The sequence below is a fragment of the Drosophila miranda genome, chromosome 2 (assembly GCF_003369915.1).
Source record: "Drosophila miranda strain MSH22 chromosome 2, D.miranda_PacBio2.1, whole genome shotgun sequence".
NCBI classification, from domain to species: Eukaryota; Metazoa; Arthropoda; class Insecta; order Diptera; family Drosophilidae; genus Drosophila; species Drosophila miranda.
The window spans coordinates 15,121,959-15,148,164 of NC_046675.1; the positions used below are offsets into that span (position 1 = coordinate 15,121,959).

At 42.1% G+C, this 26,206-nt stretch overlaps 1 protein-coding gene across 3 annotated transcripts in view; it reads right to left on the minus strand.

Moving 5' to 3' along the window:
- Positions 1 to 26,206, minus strand: part of LOC108154914 (eukaryotic translation initiation factor 4E type 2) — a 51,293-nt gene that overhangs the window by 16,013 nt on the left and 9,074 nt on the right. The gene's annotated exons all lie outside the window — the stretch shown is intronic.

Here is a 26,206-nt window from a genome sequence, read left to right on the forward strand (position 1 = left end):
TAATCAATTTAAAGCTGATTGATTTGATAGAATTGCATTAAAACATTATCTGTAAAACGTGAGCCTCGACAAAAGCGTTCAAAGGGGATTTGTCGTTTAGGGATGATCAAATTGATAGAATTCGAAAAATTGCCCATCAAGAGGGAATCTAAAGGCACTTAAGGGAATTATACTATCATTTGGGCAACATTTTTTTGTTGATAGCTCTTCAATCTCTTCAATCTTCAAATACCAGCTTTAACAGCTTTATAACACTTTTAGCAATTATTCAATGTGACCATAAAGCATTCACTTTGTGATATGCGAATGTAAGTGAGATAAAGTCCATAAGTACCGACTTTTCACCGCAAATAAATGGAAAAATCCATTAAACGCTTTTCGTTGGATATGCCATGAACACAATAAAACCCGGGGGAAGGGTGGGAAAAAAATAAAGAAAGAAAAAGCATACAAACAACAGCCATTGGGCATCCCGAAACCCATCTGCACGTGACGGGATTCAGTGTTTGCATTGCACTTTAATTGACTCGCATGACGGGTATGCGAAGCCAAGACAAGTGAACGGAAACAGAGGTGGAAACCCTGACAGGGCGGCAGAGAGAGAAACAATGGAAAGAGGCAGAGAGCATTGGCAGCGAGAGATGCAGAGACCCAGTCAAAAGCTTCAGCAGCGCTGCGAGAGCAGTATAAACAGTAACAATGAGAGCAGCAGCAGCAGCAGCGCGATAGAAGGATCAGCAGCGGCCGCACTGCTGGCAGAGATGGAAAGAGCAAAAGAGACAAAAGCTGCGAATTCATGCGCAGCAGAGGTAAAAACAGTAGCAGAGGCAGCAGGTAGAAACTGTAGTAGTGAGAGAATCGGCGCAGCAGCAGCACTGCGAGCAAGATCAAGGCATGTTAATAAAAGGTGAAGCAGTGCTAAAAGGCCTCCTGTCTTGTTTGCGAATAGGTACATACATATGTACATATGCAAGTGCCAGACTCAAAGTTTCAACTCATACAATTACAACTTGGAACATCTACTGCAGCAGAGCAGCTCTGAGAGTATGGGGCAGTATTAAATCAGCAAACCAGCAGCAGAGGTCTCTGTTTCCAGCAGGACGAAGGCGACGTACATGTTGGCGGAATGAAGACCAAGAAAAAGGTGAAATACTGTGAAATAATTACAAGGTCAACGGTGGCTCGCTGCTGCTGCACTGTCATCATTCATGAATATATCACGCGCGCGCCCTCATTTATGCACCGTTTATTTACACGCACCAACACACTCACACACACACACACACGTATACAAATGAGAGGCGTAAATATTTCATGGCAAATGACTTACTCGCTCATTGTTTGGCAAAAGAGCAAGAGAGACAAGGAGAAGAGTTGAGGCCAGCAGCGATGTCGGCAGAGGGGATTATTAAAATGAGACAACAAATGCTCGCGTTGGCGTGAAATTGCACAAAACAGAAACAAAAGCCATGAGAAGTAAGTTTAAAGAGCAAACAAAAGAGAGGGAGGGAGAAGGAGAGTGGCAGAAAATACCGCAAATTGTAATCAACGAAAGACCAATTGTCCGTTCAGTGGGGTGGAGTGGAGGGAGTGAGTCAGACTGAAAGCCGGGAAGAAAGAGAGCTCAAGAGAGGGGGAGAAAATTATAGTCCGATATTCTACAGACACTAAGAAGAAAAGGTGAAAGCATTTGTGAGAATGAGAGAAAGTGGAAAGAAAATCTTTCAAGCTCTGCCAGAACAATTTCCAATAAGTGAAAGGAACACAGCAATCTGATATTTTGCCATTTTCCACAACGATTTACAACTGATTAAGCAGCTTAAAATGATTTTAATTTAAATTGAAATTACATGTCTCTGACGTAAACGTTTTCCACACAAATTGAATGTACAATATTATGATAGGGCAATGCCACACAAAAACACAGAGCAAATCAAATCAATTTCCATGCAATTGCATTGATTTGCATATTCGTATTTCAAACGCAACTGTGGCCATCGATGGCATCATTAAAACCCAACAATTACATTCCACATTCCGTGACAGGCAACGAAGAACGACTTTGGAGTGGGGTATTTAGCATATGGAATACCTTTTAGATCGGGTTTCCCATGCATAACTCTACAATCGAAATGCATTTCCAACAGATTATAATAATCTTATAAATCGTTATACATAGTTAGTCTAAGAAGAATATACCCATTCGAATACCCTCTACCGAGCACTGGGTACTGGCTGTACAAATTGCAGTGACACGAGACACAAAGTCAATTGCCGTGGGTCACAAAGGTTTGAGAACGAGCGCGGGAATGAATCACCGGAAGGCAACAATTAACACTGCAAAAATAAAGTGTGAATATTTTAAAGAGTCAATAGATGAGTCAAGCGAATGTGAAAATGGATAGAAATAGGTATAGCTGGGGGAATAAACAAACGGCCGTTCCGAGAGTAAGCCAAACAACAATCAGCCATCACATCATCATCATGGTGATCCCTGGAATACCAGAGCATCGCTTGACGTCACAGTACTGTGAATTAATGTATAGTCGTAAAGCCGAAACCCAAACAAGTTCTCATAAATCTTTAAACAGATTTCACCAACAGATGCAGCAGCCGGCAATCGATAAACTGCAGCAGCGACAGCACCAGCAAACAAAGATTTATTTTAATAAATAATTAAATGCGTACACTGATCGAATTTTTCGTATATGTTCTGTTGTGTGCTGTTTTTTTCCTGAAGCTAATCCTTACTTTAAGCTTCTGTGCGTGGCCACGAGGAAATAGAAAATGAAATGAAACGGGAATTCCAGTGAAAATTTTGGTATAAACATTCTAGAAAAGCTAGAGCCATAAACTTTATAGTTTTTTACTTATAAATAAATGAATAAATCGCTGAAAGACTTTTGTTGAGGTACACACGGAAAACCCTGAACTCAATGAACTCATTCTATAGAGATGATCAAACAACTTATTAGCTTGTGGGTCACAAGCACTCCCCCTCTTGTACGCTTTGTAGGTCATTGTTTAGTGCGGATCTCTTGGGAGTGGTGCTCTGTTTACTTATGAAAGTGTATATGGATTCTTGCATATTTGCTCGCACAGTGCGTTCCAAATGTTTAGCAATTGTTAAACACAAACATTTCACGTGAGCCCCCCTCCCATCCTGCCACATGCCACATACCGCGTATAGGAAGTGGGGATTGGGACTGGGAGTGGGAGTGGGTGGCTGACGCCTGTGTAATATGGATGAGGTCACGTTTGGCTGGTTTGCTGCTCTGCCATCATCACGCACATTCGACATGCACATTGAGAGAGACGCGCTCGACATCCTCCGTATACCATCCATATATACACCCAGGGAAAAAAACACCCTGAAAGTGTGATATTCAGATTTCGAGAGTTTAAGTTTTAAAAATATATTTAATTTAGATTTATTTATTTTAGTTAAATATATTTCATATTTAAAATAAATATATTTCTTATACAAAATTAAATATTTTCATATTTCCCTACAAATGTATTTTAAAGCGTTTTAAAATTAGATTTTTTAATAAATGTGTTCTTAAATCGAAATCTATTTAATTTTAACATTTTTGTGTTTAAAAACCGAAAATTTCATTTAAATATGGATGTGCTTTTACTTTTTACTATGCCATTCTTCACCGAGTAATGTTTGCCATATATAATAGTACATCTAGTGATATCTTACATAAGCAGTGCCGCGCAGTGCAGTGCAGAGGGCAAAGTGCAGCTAAATGCTGTTGCAGTTGCAGTTGCATTACCACTGGCTCTGGCAGTTGTCGCCCCAGCCCCGTCTGTTGTTAATGGCTTAAATGGATTATCATTGATTTTTGTTTAAGCTCTCCCTCCCTCCCGCTCTCTGTATCTAGAGCATGTGCCTATGTACGTATCTCATTTCGTGTGTGATAATATATTGATGGGTTCTACGTGATCTAGGCTGCACCGGGGCACCCTATTTTGCAACCGCAAATGGCGCTGGGAAGGGCAGCTGCTTCGTCATCAACTGCAGGTTGCCATTCCCGTTTCTGGTACTGCAACATTCGGTTGTGGCCACTGCATATGTCATGCAACTGTCAGCAGTTGGAAGGAGGTCGCAGCTGCCACAGATAAAGAGAGACAGAGAGTTTATTTCCCACATACGCAGCACTGTACTAGTCTGCATCGAAGAGGGGTCCTCTCGTTGGCATATTTTCTCATGATTCTGATGATATGTTGACAATAGATTCAAAGGATAGCGACAGCGGGTTGGGAGGGGTATGGTATGGTTTTATCGATTCAGTTATGCCATAGATACGACTATGAAAAAGCCACATTTTCGCTGCAGAGCAACAGAACATTTCCATTTGCTGTGGGAGAGGGTGGATAACCCCAAAGAGATACAGCGACCACCCATGCGACCCATAAAAAAAAAGCGTCAAATAAATGACATAAAAATCGCATTAACCCATATTTGCACTAAAAGCGAATCAAATTACATCAGAGCGAAAGGCAGACACAAAGCTGCCCCCCTTCCGAAATGATATACGTAATATCTTATCAACAAAAGTCCGTCCGTGCACAGAATGTAACGGAAACGGAAAGTAAATGGCAGACATTTTCGAAAAGAGAGTAACAAAAAAATGGCGAAAAGAGAATGGAAAGCTAAAGAGAGACAGGGAGAGAGGAGGAGAGAGGGCAAAGCAAAGTCAGGCACCGAAAAAAAAAAAATCATTGAAAATATGTGGAAATGTGTTGCCTGCTTATGGGGCGCTCTCGCTCATTTAATTTGCGACCTTCCTCCACATGTGGATGTGTGGATATGAGAATGGGGCCATGGGATAGCACGTGTGCGCCTGTTCGTGCCAAAGCAACGGAGGAGCAACAGACAGGATGTACTCGTGGAGCCCGCCCCCATGAAACGTGCGGAAATTTGCAGCTGTCGCATAAATATAAATAATTACACAAATTAGCGAATGTTATTTATTTAATGAATTTTACATTCCACAGCGGAAATCACACATGTATGCGTGTGTGCGGTGCTGTGCCACTTTTACTAGGAAATACAGCAACAATAATACTGATGAAAATCTAGTTTTTGCTTTGGAATGTTGTTATTTAATGAATTTTTCATTGAATTGAGCGGTAAACCAGCGAGAAATAATAATGATGGAAATCTTCTGTGTTATTGGGTGTTTTCTGGTTCGAAATGGTTGCAAAAGTAGGTCAAACTTTTGCTTTACTTTTTCAACAACAAAATCTGTGAAAAATCCAATTTGAAATCCCTTTTTTAACCTTTTTCGAAGTTTATCAACAGTTTACATATTGTATGGGGTTTCAGAACTTTGTTTGGTCATTCTATTGATTGGGGATTCAATGTTATTTGTTTTTAATCCGTTAAGGAACTTTTGCACACAATAACAAATAGTACTTCCGAGAGAGAAGTCAGCTTTTGGGATTTTCAAGGTTTACATTTTTGTATGAAATATTCATTAAGCTGTCAGGCTTTAGTTCAATATTTAGTTATAGTTCCAAAAGTAGTTCCGTCTGATCTTCCATAATCAACTCTGATTTTTTAAAAGTTCCATCTTTTATCGTACTTCTATATTTCTATCATTGCATCTGGTTCTAGCTCTAGTTCTAGTCATACTTCTGGTTCTGCTTTTCATTCTTTAAGTGGTTCTGCGTACACTTCTATTGGAGCTCCATCAGAACCGCTTCCGAATTCCGTTTTACTAGTGCTTCTTTGAGGGATCCTGGCTCTAGTTCCTCTCCGATTGCTGATTCTGTCTCTAGTTCGAAATCCTTCAGTCGCCCTCGATTAGTCCCACAAGATAGCCTTCTATTGTCATGACCTGCCACACAGCCCATGCCACATGCCACACACACACACAGCATCCCAACTGCATTGCGTGACTCCCAGGAGGAGGGTAATTTAATTGAAAACTATGCAAATTTCGTCACCCACACACAGAATGAAACGACAGGGAGAGGCATCGCAAAAGACAAGGACAACTGTGACAAAGGACTGAAGGCTGAAGGGATTCGGCAACGCTTTGCGTACTGTCAAGGGTACAGAAGTCGTCAAACCGAGAGATCAAACCGTGTTTCGTGTTCCATGAAACGCAGAAGGGCATGAAAACTGATGGCCAGACAAGCAGAAAAAGAGAAACCCGACGATTCATTGATTTCCTCCAGTGCTCCACCAATCTATGCTGCCGTCTACTTCTCTGTGGCAACTTCCTTACTACTTTGGGGGGGATTGATTAAGGCTGCATTACATTTTGGCAGCTGTTGCAGCAGCAGCTTCCAAGATACAGTTGCCAAGTGATTTTTAACTCAGTTGTCACAGCAACGAGGCAGCAGCAAGTGGCAAGGACAACAGATCGAATGACATTGCCAGCGAGAGGGAGTGTGCAGAGTGCACAGGATGCAACACAAAAACAGGAAAATGGTAAGATTCGAGTACACGTATACTTGGGGGAGAGCACACAGCCACTTGTAAACAGGGGAAAAGCTTTAGCTGTGGTTTCCTTATCCTTACCTTATCCTTTAAAATGTTGTCAAGGCAACATTTTTCTGAAGCGTGTTGTGTGCTATTTGTCACATGAATTTGTTAAAAGTATGTTGCCAAAACAAATTTTTCTATGGCATTAAAGAACTCTCAGGATAGTTTTTGAGGTTGAAATGGAATTACAGGATTCCATGCATCAAAACTTTTAGCAGATTCATCTCCTGTTCCAAAGCAGCTCAGGATAGCTGGCAGATCTCTGCATCCTGATCCTTAAATAGCATTCGAGCCATGTCTACAGATTAGCGGTGGGCACATCCATGCTCAATGTACATAATACTTGCTTGTCGTGTGCATGATTTTTCTAAAATTTGTTCTTGGAAAGCTCCAGAAATGTCTTCTCACCGCTGATTTACACAGCATCTTAGAAACCTTCAAACGAACCTCTTAGAATTGTTTCCATTGCCTCTTCAAACCATCAGCTCCCACAACAATTATTCAACAAAAAAAGGACTGCCTGTCAAGTGCGTTTTAATTGATTTAAAATGGGTTCTAGCTCTGTTTGTCCAGCAAAAACTTTTCGAGTTTCCAAGCATCCTCAAGATACACAATATCTGGAGACAAATATAATGAAAAGGCTGTCCTTTTCATGGGGGGGAAAATGCAACAATCAATGATATGCATATCTGCCACAGAAAGTGACCAATCATCTGCCGCTTGTTGCGTCATGCTCCGTCGTCACATGTTGCTTGCAACGACAATTTATATTGTGCCGAAAACAAAACGAATATTTATCGGTTGAAGATGATCTCAAATCGCCCCAAATTTATGGAAGCCACTCACAAAATTAATTACTGACAAATGACCCAAGCGTGTGGCAGGCAGTCTGGGCCACTGGGCGTGACGAGGCAAGCCAGAGAAATGGCTTTTCATATTGAAAATTCAAAATGGTTTCTCATGCCACAAGTCTGCAAGAGAAGGAGAGAGCCAAGGACTACCACGGTGCCAAACTTTTTGCGGCCAAAAATATGAGACGAGGAGGCTGCCCCACCTCCTACTTCCCCCCCTTTTAGATGCTGCCACCGACATCTGTACAAAAATGCAATTTTTGCTTCTCAACTTCTCTGCTGCTTTTCATAAAATGTGCAACGCAAACCAGCAAAACTTTTCCGGGTTTTTCTTGTTGGAAAATATGATATTTCTTTTTTGAAAGGAAGAGGCACGTTTTGTTCAGGATCTGGTAATCCTCTCGGGCGGATGCTCCGCCTGTTTTTTGGTTGTATCCCTGCACCCGTGCTCTCTCTTTTTTTTTTCAGTGTATGAAATACTGAATAATTCTGAGAGCATCGTTCACTGAATGCAAATCGATGCTGCTGCAGACACACCCAAAAACAAAAGGCAGTCGAGGAAATGGCAGTCTCCACAACATTATTTATCCGCTTTCATCGATTTATATGTGAAAGTTTATATATTTTTGATAGAAAATCCCCACTCTGTCATAATGAGAAATAGTGCAAGAGACAGAGAAAAATGACCGGATAAACGGACAAAGCACGCACACGAAAGGTGTGCCTGATGAATGGGGGATAAGCCGAAAAGAGATGGCCAGAAAAGAGGGATGCCCCAAAGGAGGGGCACACGTGCCAACTCCAAACTGCTCTCATTGGTTAGAAATTTGTTCTTCAACAGAAACACAATACATGTCGCCTGCATGACTGGGACGGACAGAGGCTTGATCCCGCGAAACCAAAATCAAAATACAATGCAAAAAGTGCTGCTGCAACTAAAAACAAAAACAAGAGAACTCTTGCTCGGTTGTCATAATCTACATTTATTCAAAATGAATTAAAAAATGTTCATAGTTCTCTCTAAAGCGGTCTCTAATCTTATCTAATCTAATCTCAATTATAATCACGACATTTGCAAACACTTTCAACGGGTATTCTCTGGGCTTCTTTACCTTCAGCCAATATTATTTCACACAAAATATTAATCTACATTCATTCACAATTCGAAAGAGAACCAAAAACTTAGTCATGTTTGAAGTATTTCCCATAGAGACTCTCATTCTCGATTTCAAGTTCAATAAGCTGGAAATCTTATCAGGCTGAAAAAAGCCTAAAAGAAATGTCTACTTTGTACACGTTTTCAATTGTCTGTAAACTGAATGAACGAATAAATGTGTGTCTCAGAGATTTGATAGAAAAACAATCTGGGGGAGGGGGAAGAAAAAAACCAAGACATAAATCAAAGTTAGGGACTCTGAGGCTGATATGACAAATTCCAGCATTTAGGCAAAAGTCAGAGATACGTATAAGAAAATATATATAAATATAAATAAGAGTGGCAGAAAGAGAATATTTATTATCTGGGGAGCGGCATTGAGGGTGGTATCAGGTGCCCGGGTGCCAAAGAAATTGCCAATAAATTGACCAAACATTAGGCCAAACGCCTGCGTCTACACAAAAGAAAAGAAAAGAAAAGAAAAGCAAAGAAAAGCAAAGGAAAAACAAGTGAAAAATTGTGAAAGAGCGAGAGAAATTGTGAGGGAACAAAGTTGTACAAATTTATGGCTATTCATTAGGTTTCAGCGCCCCTCCGCCCCGTCCCCCCTTCGCTCTTCGGAGTCTCTAATGAATGAACTTCCAACCTCCTTGGGTTTTCCATTCCATTCCGTTCCGTTCTGTTCCATTATGAATGTTGTGTGAGACGTAAATTGTTGCTAATTAGGCAAACAACTTGAAAGATATGCAAACAATTTCAGCACAAGAATATCCCTTATATTAAGACATGCCACACGCCCACAAGCCACACCCACTAATTGCAGAGTCGAAGGGCGATTGAAGGCGAGGTCAAAGTCGTCCAAACATCCATCGACTCGACTCGGCAGCTGTCGCAAATCTACCTTTACGGATGGATGCCATCTGTACGAGTGTGTGTGTGTGTGCAGAAGGACACGCGCATACACTGAACTGTTGGCCTGTCGGAGGAGCTCCTAAATAAATCAAAATGAAAACAGAAAAACTGCGACTATCTTGGCACACATTAAGGATATTCCTGAGGAAGACAAGTGAGGACCCACATTAGGGATATTCCTGAGGAGGACTTATCCTCGTTCCATCCGTAGGAATCTTGACAAATTTCCCATTTGACTTGACTAATTTGAAGATTTATTTATGCATCAACAAACAAAAACGAAACAACACCAAAAAAAAATCCCCCCCAAAATGAAACGCAAATAGATTTAAGGTTTAGTGGAGGTCTATTCGTAATAGATATGGAAAATGGGGGCTTTGGGGAGGTGGGGGGCATGAATATGTACGTCATTTAGCATATATTAGCCTACGAAATAATACATATATCGTGCATACCCCACAGAGCCATGTATAAATTATATCCCGTCCTTGGAATGTTATTATTTTCCGTTTTCGTTGTTTCTGAATATAAAGGCTATTCAACAAAAATTGAAGGGAAATTGGTAATAAAAATGGTTGGAAAATTCCGCTCATCTGTACCAAAAAAAAGAGGAAAAATTAAAAAAAATACAAAAATTAAAAAACAAAATAAATACAAAAAAATATATATTTATAATGCAATTTTAATTCGGAAATTCCTTTATTTATTGTCCTTCCACATTCCAACCCTGAATGCACTTAATTTAAGCGATTAACTGGCATAATCGCATTAATGCCCATCGATTGAATATTTTATTTGGCTTTCTGTGTGCACGTGGCGTATGAGCAATATTTCGGCTCGTGTGTGAGCAAATAAAATAAATTCCATTAAAGATTCAACATTATTCTCTTGTATTTTTCTTTTGATTAATTATGATTATAATTAAGGAGAATGGAGAGCTGGAAAAGCCGGAAAAAACGCAGACGGAGGGATGGGGGACCAATGTAATTACAAGACAAATTTACAAGGAAATTCCTGGATGGCAGTGGTATCGCCGCCCACCTGCTCCCCCCGCTGCTGCCGGTTGCTGTGTCCTTTTTTTGACAGTTAATTTATGTGGAAAGTTACAAGTGCGCCTCGAGCGTGGCCCGAACTTTTGAGTTTTTCCCTGCTTTCCCTTGCGGGGCCAGCATCACCTTAACAGAAACAGAAATGGTGGCTAAAACAATGCCCGAGTCAAAGGTCAGGCTTCTGTTTTCCTTCATTTAGTTTTTTTTTTTAGGGACTCCCAAAACAGTAGCCAACGCTTTCTGCTGGGTTCTCCGCTTTTGTTCTTTCATTCGATGAGGCGAAAAAGGGGGCCCGAAGGAAGGAGGTAAGGCACAGGGGGCGCGGCAGTAAGCCGGGGCGTGGCAGGAAGTAGAAATGGTAGCATGTATATCTCTCTTTTCGGTTCAATCTCCCGCAGCGAGATTTACGACGGGTCACTTTTGGAGTTTTATTGTTTTCCTTTTCCACAAAATACAAAAAAAGAGGAGAAAACTCGCTTCCTCTTCGACTCCCTTTGGTCCAATCAGTGAGGGGAAACAAAGGTTCGGTTCGAGAGGGCAGAAATCGACTGGGATCCGACGACTGCTTCATTAAACTGGCGCCATACGACAGGCCCCGGCAATGGCAGGCAGCAGCTAATCAAATTTTATATATGACCCAATAAAAGATGTCAGACATCATCATCGTCGTTGTTGTCGTTGTCGTAGGGGAAAGACCTTTTTTGGGATGTGTTGACTCAAAGGCTACGCTGGAAAAGAACTAGAAGTGGAGGTGGAGAAGGAGGAACCAGAACTGGAGATGAGGAAGGGGCCCTAGATATTTGAGGGGGGAAGCCGCCCATAAATACCTTAATGGGTTTCTGTGAAATATACTGCGTATTGTATTTATAATATTTATTCTGCAACACTTTTGCATTTCGTGGAACTAGTTCAAACTATGTCTGACCTGGATTCCAAACGGGATCCCCCAATGTTGGGGACACTTAAGGGACCCTCTACATTATTATGGAACTAGTTCCTTATGAACCATTTTAGTTAAATCTCCCACTTCGAGCACACAGCACTGAGGTCTAACGATAGGCGTAGGGACGCAAATTAATGATTCACGAAATCCATATAATGTAAAAAGAACTAGTTCACAACGTTTGAAGCCAAAAGAACCTAGTTTATTAGGCATACGACCAAAAAGAACTAGTTCTCTAGGCTTCGTAAAGCAAAAAGAACTAGTTTCCTGGGTTTTAAACCAAAAACGGAACTATTTCACCAAATATTTAATATCCGAAATGAACTGAAACTTCCACAAAACCCAAAACCTATTCAAACCCCTAGAACAAATTAAAAAAACAAAATATAGTCACAATCAAAAGGGAGGAAAAACCATTCAATTAAACTTTAAATTGAGCAAACAAACCCTTTTTCCGCTGGAAGGAAGGTCATGACTCATTCAACCAGTGACTTTCCCACCCATTGACCCTGCCGCCACCCCGACCCAACGATTTGTTCGAGGCTGCTCCCCAGCTCGCTTCCTTTTCAGGCTACCCCCCATTCAACCTTCCTTGCTAGGAGCCAAATATCCCCAGAACTCCTTCTGCATGTACCATATACAATGTCCTTATGCGAGTGTGTATATGCTCAGACATCCTATAAAATATTATGCGAACAAAGTAAATGTAATGCAAATTGAGTTCCCATTCGTGTTGTGGCCTCAGAGCCTCTGGCGATATTCTCTCTGTCTCTAGTCCAAATAATATCTTCTCAGAAATCGCACACTCTGCCTCTCCCCTCCCCCCCTTGCTGTGCTGGTGTTGCTGTTGCCAGGCCGCAAGGTCGTCCCGACTTTAGTGGATTTTTATGGCCAGGCACACGTCAGCAACGGCAACAAAACCAACAACCGCTTGGCGCCTTAAGAAAATTTCACCCCAAAAAAAAAGCAGAAAATGTGTATTTATTATTAGCTATGACTTTTGTGCGTGTCCCTCTTACCCTCTGGCCTCTTCCCCAGTATCAAGAAGCTGTTAGAAAAACCCAATGCGATAATTGTTAAGGAAAAATGTTGCCTTCCTTCGTCTGTTGTTTTTGTTGCGGTTTTCGTGTTGGTGCGTGTGGCAGCCATGGCCCCAAATGTGGCAGGGAAACGAAAAAATAAAAACAATTTTTATAGCCCCCTCATGCCCGCACTCAGAAAGTGGCATCGTCAGCAGAGGGGAACAGAGGTCTGTGTCTCCTCTGTCGTTCGGGGTCCCAAAAACCAAATTACAGCGTCGGCAGGCACTTGAAATGGGAGAAAAGGGGAGTCAGAGAGAGAGCAGGATGGGTAGGGGCTAGAGGAGAAAAAGCAAACAAACAAAACGTGAGCCGGATAAGAAAAATCGCAAATGAAACCCAAACTTAAATCAACGAATAGCTGGAATAGAAGATAATCCCATATCCCAGAAGGGCAACGGTAACGAAAAGGGTACGAATAGTACCTATATATTTTTCTTCCTAAATCTCCAACAAATTTGCCGGCTTTTCCTTGTACTTTCTTTAAATTAAAACAAATTGCCAAAGTCAAAGTCACAAAGTAGAAGAAGAAGAAAAAAATGAGGGAACTGGGGAATGAATACCCACGATAATCATGATTGACATGGTAACAAGAGGTCCCCTCCGAAACCCCTCCAGACGACAGCCAAACATTTTTTTTTTTTTTTTTGTCTAACGAATGCAAATGCAATAAACGCGCCGAGAGTTCCAGAAAATTGTTTGCACGTCAATTTAATTTATTAATTTAGCTTGAAACGAGAGCAACAACAAAAAACAATGGGCTATGGGAGAAAAAAACACTGCTGCAAAATGAATAAATAGATAAAGAAATAAACGGTGGAGAGGGAGAGAAAGCGAGACAGGAGATTGGAGAATGTGCGACATTGAATTATGAATCTCTTTGCATTCCATTTTCTCTTTATGTGAGGAGGGAGTGCTGGTTATTTTTTTATGGTGGGATAATATATTTTTGGAATATTTTTTCGCTTGTCTGAGACTTGGATTAAATTGCTTGGGGGGGATTATCGTTTGGGGTGTGTTTAAGAAGGGCTGGAATAACAGAAGGAGTCCTAGAAATCGTGTCATTCATAGTGCAAGGCCATATTCTTTTCAGTTCTAGATCTTCAAAAGTGCGTGTTATAAAGATTACGCGAAAAATACCAGGAAATTAATATAAATTTCAGAAATATACTAGAAAATACCAGAAAAGATTAGAAACTAAAAGAAATATATTGAAAAATACCACAAACAACAGAAAACTAATATAAAATATCAGAAATGCATTGAAAAATACCATATACCATCCTATAAAGATAGCTACAATGGTCTTTAATATATTCAAGAGGTTCTAACAACTATCGCCTTGAATATCTCTAAAATGCAACCAAAACTCAACTAATCCTGTCTTGAATTCAAGTCACAAAATGCTCTCTCTTTTGGCCTCTTGAATCTCTAAATGATATCAGAAAGAAGCCAGAAATTGTGCTCTTAATGATGTGGCCCCGTTTCGAAAGCCTCGGCGACGTTTATTGTAAATGATGCACAAGTGGCGCTTTGAGCGAATGGACGACGCCATAACCATCATCATCATCCGCAGCATTACATTCAAGACTTGCTGGCACATCCTCGCCTCTTGGCCCATCCACACGCCAGCCTCGTGGCGCAGGCAACCAGAAGCCAAGTTTATGACACTCTTCAAGAGTTAAATTCCATTTGGCACAGAAACGCTTGCTTGCAGCAAATTAACTTTTAGAATAGAATTTTTCAGCAAACAAACGAAACGAAAAACTAACAAGAAAGCTAAGCTTATTTCTGTATTCCACTGCTATGAATGAACAACCAGAAACGAGATTAACATTAACAATTCCATTAGGAGCAGCAACAGCAGCAGCCAAGTAGCTGCAAGCCTTTGTTGACAGGCAAAAAGTCAACGAGGGATCCAGCAACAGTATAAAATACCACACAGAAATATAAAAAAGCAAGAGAAATCCATTAGTTTGGGGCTAGTCAAGGGGCTGACAGCGGAAAGGATGAGGTTAAGCCAGTGAGGGATTGAACCAAAGTCGACATAATTCAGTGGAACTTGAGAGGTTTTGATTTGGAGTGGGATTATCTTTTATTCCCCAACGATTTATAGGTTATTGGACCTCAGCCTAAGCGATTTCGTCTCCATTTTGTATGGATCAAAAATTAAATTAGAACCACTTCTGAGCCGAAATAACCCATAGAAAACGTATTGGATATATAACTACATATTTCAAAATACTAGATATGTAAATACCAAAAAATTCCTTGACAAATACCAGTAAAAATACTAGCTAGATATCAGAAAATCGTGAATAATATCTATAAAATTACAGAAAAAACTTAAAAAAAAAAAAACTGGAAAATACACCCAGGTAATGCTAAATAAATACCTGGCATGATACTAGACATATTAATAGATACTCGAAGCTAGAAATGGTATTAGATGATAACAGAATATTCCCATTTAAGTCGATGATGACCTTCTTTAAACCGCGTTAACCCTTTGCTCCAAAAAATATGATTATAAACACTCCATACAAAATGGGAAGCCGGCATCCACACATCTGACAGAAGAGAGTGAATCAGATTCCGGGATTCAGACTCGTATATCAAGTGACTTGCCGCTGAGTATTCCGTATGTGAATCATTTATAACGAAAAAAAAAAAACAAGTACTGTTGGGTCATGCGAAGCGAGTGCGAGCGGGGGCCTCCGAAAAACGAAACCCTTGGAGGCCATTCCATGTTGGTATTCGCCTGATGGGAATGAAGAGATGGCCTTCCATTTGTAAATTTGCATTCGCTGACAACTGAAAGTCATTCGCCAGAGCGGGAGCGGGAGCGAGAGCGAGAGACGACTACCAATATCCAGAAAGAGAGGGAGTTTCGTAGAAAGCTGCTCGCTCGTAAAAGAAGTCGTTGCGGGAGGGGGGGAACGAATGTTCAATGTCGTCATCGCACGCCTCACATAATCAGAAATGGAGTCGAAAACAAACACGGCCAAAGAAAAAGAAAACAAAGAAAGAAGAAACCTAGTCTTAGGTGACAGACAATAAAGAAAAAGTCGTTAAACAATTTGATATGCTTTGGCCTTGAAGAGTAAGCTTAAAAATAATAAAAAACACACATATAATGAACAAAGCAAAGAGAAACAGCGGAACAGAGAAGAGCGGGGAAGAGAGGGGAGAGGGGAAACGAACACCAAACTTTTCGACAGGTTACCGGCGCTCTTCTGTTTTCTCTCGTGGTTTCTCCCGTGAGTTTTCCCAACCTGAAATGAAATGCAAATTAACAAGAACAACAAAATTCGCTCAATTCAGATAGCGCTCTGCTTTTGACAATGGCCCACCCAAAAACCAAAGTCCCACTTTCAGCAGAAACGCTATTATGTAATGAGTGATTCCGCGGCCAGAGCCAGGGCCCCTCAGGGCGGCGGACAAATGAACCGTGAACCGTGGGGCCAGGTGCTCGGCAAAATACTACTCTGTATTTACGTATGTACACAGGGGCTGAACAAACACAAGGGGAGGGCCTTGGGTCGGTCAGTCGGCAGTTGAACTTCCCACAATTTTGGGTTGGGGAGAGTTCAACAAACTGAAAAACTCAACAGATATAACTACGTTTTACGACACAGCTCTGGAGGGGAATGCGGAACTCCGTAGAGAAAAGTGTTCAAACTTTATTTCCTGGTTATTTGTAAACTAGTTCCGTTCAGTAGTAGTTCGATATTTGATTCGATTTCGACTAGTTCCCTTAGTAGAGCCATCTGAACAAACTTTAATTGATAGAACTTCAATTAATAAAACTTTCCACTGAATCTAGACTAACCCCAAAGTTGTGCCAAACTGTAGAAATTCTGGTGGATCTTCCTCAGTTTTAGAGGGTTTTTTTTTTTGAAGGATTTTCTCTACTGCTACGTTTTTCCAGTTAAGTTTTGTCAATTTATTTGAATCGCCAGCTTAACGGAGCTGGTATATCACATGGGTGTATGTTCTTCCCTCTTCTTTGGGATGGATACAATCTCATTAAAGGGGCAGCTAAATCGATGTGCGACCCCCCGCCAGAGCTGAGCCTTGGAATTGCCATGGACTTCTCTCACTCCCTCCCTCTCTCTCTTCTGGCCATGCACTAATGCGGCTTCGGCTTTATCCCCATAAAAGCAGATAGAACCCAACAACACTCCTCTCGCTTATCGCCGCCGGCATATCATTTAATTTCAACATTATTTGTCATATGCTGTGCCACAGGCTGCTTGCGCTCGCTGTGGCGTCAGCAATGGTGTGTTTTTGCCATTTGGTGGGGCAAGGCACAAAATAAAATGCGCTATTAATTAGTTTCCCCCCAAAACAGGCTTATACCTAATGGGATGGGGATGGCTATGGTGTGGCATCGTCGCTGCCTGCCAATGGGCCTCAGGATAGATAAAACTTTGCGCCCAAACCCACACACACACTTGACAACTTTTCTCTGTGCAAATCAAGTGCGAAAGAGAGGGGAAGAGAAGGGCTGTGTGTCTGTGTGTGTGCTAGAGATGGGGCATAGGCTGAGATTTCTTTCGTTCCTTCATTACGGGAGGACCTGTGAAATATACCAGTATTCACTGGGACACCGAAATCCTCTCCATTTGAGGCACTTCATTTCTCGTACACGCGTGACTGACAATTTGCCATTCACACGCAATGAATCAGCTGATTTTCACCCACAAAGGCAGTGGTATTTTTTAGCTTCCCCATAGAATATAGACTATATTCATGTGGAATAAATAGATCAAAATATCGATAAGTGATCGGTTTTTTCTTGCCATTTCGCACATTATACCAGATTCATGTCTATTCAATCCTCTATGGGAAATTTGTATAACAAATCAACGTCATGCTGCATGATAAATGTGCTTCATGCGTGCCTGAAACACTTTTTGCGTGGCCGTGTGTTTCTATGCCCCATCTCTAGTGTGTTCTTTCCTTTCTTCTGCTATCCTCTTTTTTCTTGCTCTCTCGAACGTTGGGTGGATATTCGCTGTAGCCTTTTTCCGTGGCGTCATTTTTGCTATCTGTGTTCATGACTTGTAATTATTTTTGCTGCGCTTGCGTTTCGTTTGGTTTGTTGTTTGTTGCTTGTGTGCTTTTGTTGTTGCTGCCGCTGCTGCTGCGGATTCTGCTGCCAGTTTTCGTGTCCTTTGGGCGCAATTACTTTTGGCACTAAATTTATTTTCCCTCCTCTATGTTTTTTTTATTTGCCTTTGGGGCTGGCAAGTGGCGCGCCGTCGCTGAAATTAATCAAACGTCGCCATGCTGTTCTGTGGCACAATGCAGGCAAATTCCCCGAATGTGCAACACAGAGGAGCGCAGGATAGGAGCGGGTGGAGCGATAGATTCCAAGTGGGAGCCAGCTGCCGCAATGTGGATTGCATGTCAAACGTATAAGCTGCAGTCCCTTTCCATTGATTGATGGATGGTGGGATATGGGCATGGGGGAGTGCCGCAAAGGATTATTGACCTGCTGCCAAAAGAGGGGTTTGTTGAACTCCCTGCTGGGAGACAGCCCACACCCATCATCCCCCCAATTAGGGAGTCCTTTGGGGGAGTATTGAGTTACCTTTTATTACGGGAACTCTGCTTTTTATGTATACAAATAATTACCAAGTGAAATTGGATCCCACTTAAAGTATTTTTAATTTTAAATTGCATTAAAAGACCTCCATTTTCCATGGATTTAGATGATGAAATAGTTACTGAGAAGTCATTAGTTTGGTTTTATTTTAAATTTGTAATTTATTCCCTTTCGTGTTCTGTTCCCCCACAGGGGTTTCCAAACATTCTGAAAATGTTTAATCTAAAAATAAAGTACTCTACAAAAACTGAAAATCCCTCTCAAAGCTCCTCAATACAGTCCGCCACGTGGCGACTGTTCGTTCTCTCTTCTTCTCCTTTTTTACGTTCGTAGAACTTTTTCGAGCACACCAATTAGGTTCCACCGCCCTATTTGGCGCGCCTCCCGCTCAAACAAAAACAAAAGACAGCAGAAAGGAAAACGAGGTGGGCGGAGGTGGTGGAAACACAGTAAAAGAAGAGCAGCAACAGCAGAAGCAGAAAAAGCAGAAAAGCAGAAAAGAGGAAAAAAGCAACTGTAACCAAAATGCAAACACGCGCAAGGGCCAGGCAGGATGTGGACAAAGGCCAAAGGGAGAACGACGGGCATCGAGCGAGTGATGTTTGTGGGTTCTGGGTCTTGCGGCCTGATGTGAGAGAATACAGGAGAGGATAGAGCAAAAACGAAGAATTAACGGAGAGGAGAGCAGGTGGAATTCAAAGACAAGCGTGTGCTGTGGTAAGTTGAGGGTGGTTGTGGGGGGGGAGTCTGGGGCTTATGACAAAGTTATTTTGCGTGTGCCATCGTTTTACTTCTTTTTTTTGTGTCTGCGGTTCGGCGGTTCCATGTCAAGTGTATCTGTGTTTGTCTGTGTGTAGAAATTAACACACTGACACATAAAATACGCAAAAGCAGCAACAAAGAGAAACAGCCAAAGAGCGAGAGAGAGTAAGAGTAAGAGAAAGAGAGAGCTTAAGCCCTTGCGCAGGCGAGCGCCAAAAATATTGAAGGCGCTGAGCCGTATATGTGCGTGTGTAGGAGTGCGTAAGCGCACATGTTCGTGTGTGTGTGTGTGTATGCGGCTTTTGATTTGCCGCAGCTGCGTCGCTGCTTGGGACCCTTGGGAGGGAGGTCCGCCCGCTGCCTGTCGTCGCGTCGCCTGTTAAAAATAGCAAGCGAAATGGATTAGTTCCCACAGCAGCAGCAGCAGCGGCAACGGAGGAAGGAAGGAAGACGGGGAGAAAAGGAAACGAATAACGGCAAAACGGCACACACACAAAATAGCAGTAAAGTAATGAAAGAAAGGCGAGCGCAAGCCAAGCAGTAAAGCAAAGCAAAGCAAAGACTAGGCCGAGAGTAGGCGCATGTCGTTCGCGTGTGTGTGTGTGTGTGTGTGGGTGTGTGACGTGTTTTTTTTTGTGTGCCATTTTTGCTTTGCTTTACACATCTATGAGTATTTTTCTGTGTTGTTGTTGTTGCTTTTGCTTTGGTACACACAGTAAATACCCTTGCAGAGGGTATGTCGAAGTTGGGTTAGAGGTTTGTAACGCACAAAAGGGAAAACATATAACAAATTCTATAAATTATACCAGAAACAGCGACGCCAGACATGCAAGGGTATCAAAACTTTGAATTCATTTTCGGCATTCCCCGATTCCTTTGATCTTGTTTTTTACCGTCTTTTACTCCGCTTTACCATCGTGTGTTCTGCTTGACATTGTGACCCACTGCTTGCCGCTGTCCCTCTCGCTCTCGGACACTAAAAATGCGAAATCCCTTAAGGACACGCGCCATCGAAGAGCAACAATAAAATATGACGTAAGCCACACACAAACAAAAATACTGCTACTCCCTCCCCCCGCCCTCTCCATCGTATATGTTATATGACTCCAAAACAAGCTGCCACATGCCACATCATGTTGACCATCATCCATGTTGCCACAACACCCTCTCCCGCGCTCTCTGCCACACCTCCTCCTTCTTTGTTCCACGCACAAAGCCAGGGGAGAAGGCTGGCTGGCAGGACAGGAAGGAAGTTGACACAGGGGCATGTCGCCCCCTACAGCCACGCCCCTGCAGCCTTCACAGGAAGGAAACGCATTCGACAAATTGTGCCCCAAGTCAAGTCGACGACAGATAAAACCCCGCCACAAAAAAAACTGAAAATGAGTACAACTTCCACATTAAAAAATATTAAAAAAAAAAAGGAAGGAAGGAAATATTTCTGTTGTGTGCTTTCCCTCCCGAGTGTATCTCTCGTGGTTGTGGGGATAATGAGGCGTGTACGTAATGTAAGATGAAATGGGATTTAAAACGAGAGTGTCAGAGGCGGTAGCACAGCGAGAGGGTGGCTGAGACTGCCAACTAAACATGTACATATCTTCAGATATATCTTTCGGATATCCCACGAGTGCAGAAGAGAGCTCTGGTAAGAAGTTGTTGGCCTTTGGTTCCCCGAAAGTCTCAGCTACCCCACTTGGATACCCTCTAAAGCCGCACTTTAATAACTACGGATTCATGTTGGGGTGGGGTCGCATAAAAGCATTCCATGGTCAGTCCGGAAACACAGTCGAGGGCAGCCCTAGCCCTCGTTAAAATCCTAAATTCCGCCACAAGGCTGCTGTTCCGCTGAAGGATCCCCAAGGTTGGGGGGTGGCTGTTGCCGTGGCGTTTGCGGTTTATAATTCCCGAACAACACCAGTTGGTAAATTAATAGTTGCCTTAATAATAGATCCTTAGATGCAACAATTTTATTTTTTAATGCATACAATTATAGCCCTCCTTAAGGGCCGCCCCTTTGACGTTTCAATGCCATTCCCAAAGCCACGGAGACCACAGGTTTAATTGTGTGTTGGAACTTGGGAAGGATAATGGTTGGGCGTCAAACTGAGGGCTGAGTACTGATGGGTGGTGCTGGCGACGACGACAACAATGCCAGACATTAACACCCATTGCATGAAAGGAAATGCAATCCGCAGTGTCACTTTATTATGCAATCACATTGCAGGGTGCCCGGGTACGGGTCTGGGTACGGGTCCCTTTACAACCAACTCTTTAAATAGACTCTGGCTCCCTCTCGATCCCCCCAATGGAAAAATGCACGCAATTCACATTCTCAGGCAGATATTGTGGCACAAAGAAATGGCAGCCACCAGCCACGGCCCCCGCAGGGTGCTGCTTTGTGGGGTGCGGATGAGCTTTTTGTGGGGCAATCAAACGATGTCAAGCGCAAATAGGGGTTAACAGGCGTACGGAAAACGACTCTCGAATACCCTGGGAATACTTGCATTTAAATGGAATATTTAATTTTAATTTTAATAATAATCATCAAATGCCACTGTTTGGGTTTATATGATTACTCTTCTGCTATCCCTCTTGCCCCAGGGTAGCACGAATTTAAGCGACCCGCAGAGCAGCGCGGAGATCCTCTGTGATGCAGTGTGCCAGTGTTTCAGTGAATGCACTGACGTATCCCACAGCATCCATCTCAGACTTTGTGTTCTCCAGCTGAAAGAGAGACGAGGAGGAGTAAAGCCTTGAAGGGAGAAAGAAACGTGGGTTTTCCATCAAGAAGAGAGATCTGGGAGGGGGAAGTCGAGAAGCTTAAGCAACTGCAGTGCAACACTGTGGGGGACGAGGAGGAGAAGGAAGAGGAGGAGGAAGAGGAGTAGTAGTAGGTTATGTCAGCAATTGAATCAGGCCAAAAGGACCATAAGAAATGCGCTTTTTTCTGCCTTCTCCCTGTCTCCCTTATAGCCCTCACTCTCCTCCTCTCGACTCTCCTTATCTTCCCGTTCCGATTGCCGTTATGCGGTTTAGTTAATTTTGTTCCTCTCTGTTCCTCTTGGCTGTTGCTGTTGCTGTCATTCTCCTGGTCTGTCGTGTCTGTCCCCTGCTGCTTCTGCCGTCTATTGCCTGCTGTGCAAATAGCAGCAGAAGTGATGGGAGAGCAGAAAGGACAGACAGACAGATGCACAAGTGGAAGAGGGAGGGAAGTAAAGTGCAAAAGTTGAAATAATGTCAAATGAAATTATGTGCACGCCTTGGAGTATGCAACGGTAATTTCTATAGGTTTCCTTTTTTACCATTTTAATGGCGTCCCTCTTTATCCCTTAGGCTCTTTCTGTCTGGAGGAGTCTCTAACTGTAAATCAGATTTATTTTCCTTTGTCGAAGCAAAATCATAAATCCTCGAACACACAATACAACCCTGGCAGGAGAAACCATTACTGGGAAGTGCTGTTGTGCTGCAGCAACACTGGCCGTTGATTTCTTACTACTACTCTTCTGTCTCTCTCTCTCTCTCTCTCTCTCTCTCTGCCATTCTCTGTCTGTGACAGTCTGACTTTTTGTGCCTGTCTCTCTCTCTCTCTCTCTCTCTGCATTCATCTCTTTGACAACTCTGTAATTACCCAACGTTTTACACCTGATTGCGATACTCTGCCTCTCTCTCGCTCTTGCCCGCTTCTAACCATCTCTTTCGCTCTCGGCTGAAGATGCAAATTTGTGCAGTTTCAAGGAAAATTTTCACGAACAACTTAATTAAAGGAAAGCGGCAGCGGGGTAGGGAAATGTGATAGAAAGAGTTGGCAAGCAACGAAGAAGAAGCAAAGGTGGCGGCAAAAAGGTGCCAATCAGCGGCCAAATCAAATTACGTAAAAGCCAGTTTACCGTTACGACCCCCGTGTGCAAACTTTTTTAGAATTTTTCAAGTATTTTCGCATTTTATTTCGTAGGGAAATTCATTTAATTAAAGCAAAAGATAAGAAAACATCGACGTAACCATTAATATTTAGAGTCTCAACCCTTACACTCCCCTCTCTTTCTCTCTCTCTTCTGCACTCATTCGCACTCTCACGCTCGGTTAGCGGTAATTTCTTCTTCTTTGGTGTGTGGCTGCAAAAACTGAAAAAAAATAAAATAAATTGAAGATGAAGCCAAGCGAATGGAATTTAAATGTGAAAATTTCCCTCTTTTTTGTCCTGAACAAAAGAAGAAATATGAAAATTTCGCCAAAAGCCTGGCCAGAGGCCGAACCCTTTCGGACCCCACCACCCTACCCCACCAGTCATTCGGAGCACCAGTGTAGTCCAGCGTCCGGCTCTTAGTGGGTCAGGTCCCTCCATCACCGCTCGTTACAAGTCCCAAACAAAAATCATTTCATTTCGTTTGAGTTTTTTTTTTGTATACTGCAGCCGCATTAAATACACATATAATCTGGGCCAAAAAAAAAGGAGGACGACAGGAGCTCTGCTTTGGGAGTATACAATAAGTAGGCGAATGAACTTTACCCGAAACACAGACCACACGAGAAAAAGGGTCAAGCAAAGGGAAGTCTCTTTTTGGATATGTAGGAAAGGATAGGATGAGCCATAGAGAAGGTTGTGACAAATTAAAAACCCAAACCGTCTTTAAGCTTTTTATTATGTATATTCAAGTATTATACGTGTTTAAACTGCTTGCTCATGCTTAGTTAGAGTATTATACTGCTTGCTAGTCTTTCAGTAGAATTATTCCACTGCTTGATCACCGGCAATCTGATCAGTCTCCTTTTATTACTGCTTTTTCTACTCCTTTTCTAATTAGAACCCTCAACTGCTTGCCATTCTTAGACACAAATGTGACACTGCTTGATCTTCTACCACCAGAGAGGGTCATGTTTAAGGCAAGTGACAGTCCTAACTTTCCAAAAACTTTCAACAAAATCTGGATTATTCTAATGCCCAACTGTAATTAAAACTAGCAGATAATACAATTTCATGGTTTGTTGAGGATATTCATCCAAAAGCTTTGCTACAAAATTTAATTAGATTTCACGGAGCTGCTGAGCTCAAACAAAAACATTTTAAAACCCATTAAAATTTTGTTGTTCAGCAATATTTAGCAAAATGATAACACACACACATGCATGTTTTTAATGTTCATGTGTGTGGCGGGATATTGTCCAGTTTTTATGGCCCCTTTGGGCGCCATACCCATGGATTTATCGTCCATTGTCCCTCACACACCTCCGTCCCGTCGCATCTGTCGTTCCATGAAATTTGCTTTCAATTAACAAATTGTTTCGAAACGATGAAGGAAAATCGATAAGGAAGGACGGGTGGCTTTTCATCTACCTTCTCTATGCCCCTACCCCGTAATCCCTTTCTAATTTTGCGGTTTAGGCATACAAATTTCATACCAAGACCACGCCCTGGATTTAAGGATTGCAAAAAGCAAAAAACCAAAGGAATTTTAAGCAATAATTTTGCATGAAAAATGCAGGAAACGGGATGCAGAATGCATTCCTCTTTCACTTCCATTTCCTTTATGCATGGAAAATTTCTTACTCGGTCAAAGAAATGCGAGGCAACTTTATTCCCCTCCGCAGCAAACGGATGGCAAAGTTTTCAAAAGATAGAGCGACTGAATTGTAAGTGAATCTTGGGATGACAAGAACTTTCTTACGAAACTTTATTTTATATTTTTGCTCAAAAGTGAAATTGAGAGATGACTTCATGTCAAGGAAACTCGTATTATACAGATGTTCCATCTACATATTTGTGCACGAATGTTTGAGACCGCCTCCAAAGTGCCACATCAATAAATCAAATTCGTAGGCAGACAGACAGAACGACAGACAGTCAACCTATTCGTACAATAAAATACGGCAAAAAATTCGTGAGTCACCAAACAAGAAAAAAATTAAATAAATGAAGTAGAAAACTTGGCACAAAAGCTCTACAGGCACAGACACAGAGCGATAAACGTCGATAGGAATACCCGTGTAATCATGGAAAATGGAGGAGGAAAAAAGTAAGTTTCTTGCGTCTTGGATTTGGCAAGAAACCAAAATAATACGAGAGAGAGAGAGAGAGATGCATATATATAAAGAGAAAAATATAGATAAATACGATACATAAATTGATTTGATGACTCGGTAGAATATTCACTTCTAAGAGGCGTGGGACTGCAGCAAGTGGCAGAAATCCAGTCGCAGGTGGAGGCTGAGTGTTCTAAAGCAAGCAGTTGAAAACAGTGTATGCAAGCAGTGTATGAAATCTGTAATGCAAGTAGTGCATCAGTGGGAGGAGGCCGAAGCAGCAGCACACAACGAAAGAGAGAGAAAAAAAAGTCGCACTGATAGACACCTCTTGAAACTTGCTCACATGTGGGGCGGCCTACTGCTTCCCAAGTCCCAAACACCTTTCCACACCTCGCACACTCAATGCTGCTGCGGGCACTTCAACCACATGGTAGACGAGAGGCGGGCAGCAAACACAATGCCGTGTAATAGACAACAACCCGCAGAGAAGGGCAAAGACATTGAAAAAAAAAACTGTTACTCGACGAGTACGTAACGAGCGACAGGCAGGCAGGCCGTCATGCCGGCAGGCAGATGTCATTCAAGAGAGAGAAAGAACCTGAAACTTTTAATTGCATTTCGATGGGCAAACTCGCTTTGCTCCCTCTCCCTCTCTGGAAAACTCTACGTGCATGGATCTCCCTCCCTCGCTCGCTCGAATGACAGACAGGGGCATGGACTGCCATCTTTTGTGTTATCATTCGCAGGTGATATGGTGATATACACACTCTCTTATCTGTAGAGATAATGCTGATGATTCATTTATATAATTTGCACACCTGATTTGTATTTGTATTCCCTTTAGCGGTTTATTCCCCCCATGAAATGCAACTCAAACTTATTATCATTTAATATCCAATTGAAGCCGAATGTAAATAGGTTTTTTTTTCCATCGCCGGCAAAAGAACCCCCATACGAATATTGTACGCGTGGGGGTGGAAGTGTCTGATACAATGCCCGACTGATGACTCAATTCTATGTAGAGTTCCATTCCGTATGCGGGAATCCATTGCATGTTCGAGTCACATTAGGAGGGAGCGTTGTCGCCACTGACAGGAAGTGTGTGTGTGAGGGTTGGCAATGATGCATGATAAATGGCATATAATATTCCAAAAACTATCACAGATAATACTTGGAAATTAAACACGCAAGAGGTATTTCTGGAGAGGCTATTTTCGAAGAGAGGTCATCGGCAAAACATTCCCACAAAAGGGATGGCCTTTTAATCGATACAATCTCTGAAAAGTTGAATTGATGTTTAATTATGATTTCCAA